The sequence below is a fragment of the Odontesthes bonariensis genome, chromosome 9 (genome assembly GCF_027942865.1).
Source record: "Odontesthes bonariensis isolate fOdoBon6 chromosome 9, fOdoBon6.hap1, whole genome shotgun sequence".
Lineage (NCBI taxonomy): Eukaryota > Metazoa > Chordata > Actinopteri > Atheriniformes > Atherinopsidae > Odontesthes > Odontesthes bonariensis.
This window is the reverse complement of record NC_134514.1, coordinates 34,991,628-34,996,333: the sequence shown is the minus strand read 5'-3', so window position 1 is coordinate 34,996,333 and position 4,706 is coordinate 34,991,628.

The following is a 4,706-nucleotide window of genomic DNA, read 5'->3' as shown; positions in this document are numbered from 1 at the left end:
AGAGCAGAATTGGTTCAATTAAATACAAAGAAAAAGAAAAAAAAAGCTTGCCTGGTGTGATGGTTAGCACTTACGCTCAAACAGCGTGAATATCCTAATCAGCCCTCAAAATGGAATACCTCGGGATTCACAAGCTCAGGATTTTGCCATGGCCCTCACAGTAAACACCCCCTGTCAGGATCTGTGAAACCTCAAAGGAGCAGTGCATATGATTCACAAGTTATGATACTTGTCAAATTAAATACTTCTACTATGGGAAATAATAATATTGCATCAGATAAAAAAGAAATGTGTCACATTTAACAGATTTAACTAACAGCTTTTGAAAATCTGCTAATCTTATTATTTACACAAACAGAAATCCTTTTCATAACGCTGTTGTGAAAAGCCAGAAGAATCTTTGATTTTCAAAAGATAAGATAAAAAGAGGATTTCAGACCAGGTCCCCCAGTGCCATAATCAACATTAGTCTGTGACACATAAATGGATTTGTTGTGAGGTGTCAGAAGTTGTGTGAATATGGTTTTGTAGTCAGAGAGCAGTGGTGGAGATTACCTGGAAAAAGATAAATAGAGTTGCCCCTAATTTGCTTACACACTTAAGGAGGAGTGTAAATCCATTCCCTTGTTGAAATGGCTGAGGCTTTGCTGTAGTAGATTTACCCCTGAATGTGAATTGTTCTAAATACATGTTGTTTAGCTTTGCCTCAAGGCAGCTGTGCCTGAGGCCTTTCACTCTCTGCCAAGAACGTCATCCATAATGTAAAGCTATGCTTGATCCAGTGGAGCTGAAAGGATGGAGGGCTTCACACCTAATGATGCAAACTAAGATTAAGATAAAGAACCCACCCCACCCCCCCAACACACGCACCCCTCATCTTTATTTAAAGCGGAAGTAGGCAACTTTTTTTTAGTCATATTAGCTTGAACTGTCATGGGATTCTGGAAGTAGAATATTAAATAGGCTGTTTATAGCCTGATAAACCAGCCTAAATGGATTGGATGTCTAATTTAGTCTGGCTCCGATCAATGGATACAACGGAACATTGTTGATGAGCACAACCCGTTGTCTTTCAAACCGTGTCTGTGCCTATAGGCCAACGCTCTGACCAATCAGCGCAACTGACTGTGACGTAGTAAGCGCGACAGAAAGCTTTGGTGGGAGGGGACTCTTCCAAAACTGATGCCAAGGCTGAATCACAGCCCTTTTACAGACAGCCGTTCCCATAGACATCATATAGAACACTAGACTGAGCAACGAACGTAACCGCTCTTGGGCCGAACGTAACGCAGGGCCGCCATATTGGAGTGGTGATTCGCTCCATTCAGTATAACCGGGTTGATAGGAGCAATGAACAGTCAGCGCATTTAATTAATAATATATCGCTGAATAACACTCGTGTTTATGCGTTTTAAATGTCATCCGTGAAGCACTGATAAAAAAAAAAACATGGTTTGGCGGGATTTATTGTTCATACTTGGCATAACGTAACACAATATAGGCCTACATAATAGTTCATGGTTCACCTTTGAAAAACAAACAATGAGATAACGAGTCATTTTTTCATTTTATTTTTATTTTTAGTTCTTAAGTGAATCATACACGGACCTTCAACATTACAATATTGGTTTTTTTCACACTTCTTTTTTTCCCCACAATTTTATATATATATATATATAGGGAAGATATCCACTGGCCATTAATATACAAAAAAGAGCACTACAATTTTGGATGCACCTCAAAACAAGTCCCTCAGACACACTGCACTTTATTGCAGCAAAAACAATGTGTATAAATTAATCATTACATGTTCATTATATTTTATGCTTTGGCAATACATTTACTTTTTCTGGTTCTCTGAACCTGGAGCAGTTCGGGAATCATCAGCATCAGTGTGTCAATGTTTATAACAAACCCCATGACTGACAGGTACCTGCAATTGGAAAAACAAAAACATTCATTATTCTGATCATAGCAAAACAAGACTCCTCTTGAAAGCACCATGTGATGTCATTAGTGACAGGTTGAAAACTTGTATGTCCATTTTTTTTCCTTTTTTAAGCGTTTAAATATAAATCGAAATAGTTTTCCTTGATTGTAGGTCACTTTTGAAAAAGGTGTTTGCCAAGTATAATGCAATGTGATAATGTAAAAGATACGAGGTTTCTGCCCGTCACCAACGATGTGCAATTTTTGTAGACAACGGAACCCATGGAAAAAAGTGTGAAATCAAGTCACAAATGTAATGCACGCACCCCACCACCCATATCAACAGTGATACGACTCAGTAACCTTAGCATACGTTCGCCTAAAATGAAGTTCATAAAATGCTGTACAGTTTTTTATTGTTTATCTTTATTTTAAACTTTGTTGTTAAAGTATGTCATGTTTTCATTTCCTTAATTTCAAGCCATTTATATAATAGGATGCTATGGTTGATGCCGAGCTGTCAGCTCTCAGCTGTCATCTGTCAGCTGTTAGCTGATCGGTCATTCATTTACGATGTGGTCGCATAGTGTTAATACGCCAATATTACTCTGCCGTTGCCCTCCGCTATTACTTTGTTGTTCAAGTAGCCTATGTCATGTTTTCATTTTCATTAATTTCATTATCATATCATCAAGCCATTCATATTCATCTTGTGAGCTAATCTAGCTAGCCACGGCCTCAGGAGCATCTAGTTATACTACAACACTCTGGTAAAACAAATAGATTCAATAGTACGGTAATGTTAAATCTTACTTGTGAAAAGTAATCCCACGACTTCTGTTTTCCTTGGTTCGCTCGTTTGAGCAGTTGTATGCTGAACACCAGCCAGGCATCTTGACAAGTCTCTAGTTGCAAATTCAATGACAAACGTTATCGTGAGCTTGACGTTCACCACTCCAAGATGGCGGCCGTTTTTCTCGCGTCTCAGCAGCCAATGCTCAGTCTAGTGTTCTATATGATGTCTATGTTCGCTTCCACTGCCCAACGTCGCACTGCTCTGTCGTCACTCCCTCAAAACCCCGCACCAGAACCCTCTGCCCCGCCCGCGTTAATTCAAAACACATCTCTGCGTTGTGATTGGTTTAGTTGCCATCTGCCAGATTCAGGGCAGTATTTTCAAAATGAAAAGTGGTTCGAGGCCAGACCCAACCGCAGGCAAAACATTTTGCCGTCCAGCAGTTGGCGCTGGTTTTCCAGGCTAGGCTGTTTAGGAAAAATAACGAAATCTGTAGCTCCCTCTGAAGCCTGTAATCATGCTTACAAAAACCGAGCGCTCCCGGCTGTTTTTAACCAATCAAGTTACGGTGGAGGAATCTTACCTGTCAATCACAGCTTGTGCACACGCTGCTGAGCGTGAGTCTTCCCCAGCTTGTGTGCGCTCACACTGGTGTGAACTCACGTGCACAACCTCGTCCACAGAGGAGGAGGGGTTTGGGGGGCAATTCGGAGCTTGTTAGAGGTTGGGGGAGGGACCTGAAAGTTGTGTCAGTTCGAATTTTCCGACTTTAGACTCGCAATTTTGAAAACTTGCCTACTGCAGCTTTAATTCGGCTAAAAACATTCTTTCAGCAGTCACTGATCCTTTGAGGCATCTATAAATGGTCTCTAACTGATCCTACAACTGAACTTTCAGGCTCTCTTGCATTTTAAGAAGCTTCCCTTTAAATCAGTTTGTGGGGCAATGAGAGCCCAGTCCTCTGGTGCCATCTACTGTTCCCATATAATTTTACAAGTCTCTTGTTTGAATAACATGTAATTGTGAGGGTTTACCACCAGGTGACAGTGGTGGATTAGAATGGTGCAACTGTGAACATGTGATGTGTACATTTACAGGTCAGCGAGGACCTGCTGCTTACATGGCGGTGAAACTCGAGCCTGTTAAATTACTGTATTATTGGGTAGAGGGTTTGCTCCAACAGGTCCACACAATATGAGGCATGTTATGACAATGAAACAAGTGTAATATCATGCCTGAATGGTTAAAAGGAACATTGTGTGCACCATTTTGTCCCCATAAAATATTATCTTCAGGGCACACTGTGCACAACATCAACCAGTACTTCACTTTGTTTCCTGCTGTAGAAACTGCACAAGTTCTGACTTGTGAGAGTGCAACCCATGTTCATTAAGTTTCAGTATAACCAGTGAATTCTTTCCTCGCAGCTCAAGGCAGTGCTTTTGACTCACAAGCACCTTCTTATTGTGTGTGAGAACAGACACAGTTTTACTTCCCTGTTTTTAAACCATCGACCCCCCCCCCCCCCAAAAAAAAGAAAAAAAAGCTCCATTATTTTCTCACTCTTCAGTACCAAGTTGTATGCTGCCAGAGCTGTTGCACAATTTGCAATATTCAATGCAGAAGGGATCTGTAGGGTTCTTTGATTAATATCACTACTCAATCAAAAGTTATACTCATAATTCAAACAAGTATGTGTAGAAATGTGGTGACAAAGACACTAAAGTACTTGCATAGAAAACAGAATTTTGAGTTTGATATATGTAGGATGTATGTAACTTATTATTATTATTATTTCAGTCAAATCAATATATTAAAGTGCCTGCACAAACGTCTCGGAGCTACTAACTTGCTAAACCATCAATAGCTGAAAAACTACGAGACATTTTCACTAACAGACTTTTGATTATGAATATATTCACTACATTAGTGGAGCAGAAAATCTTTTTTATTGAATCAATTCAATATACAAGTCACTTTC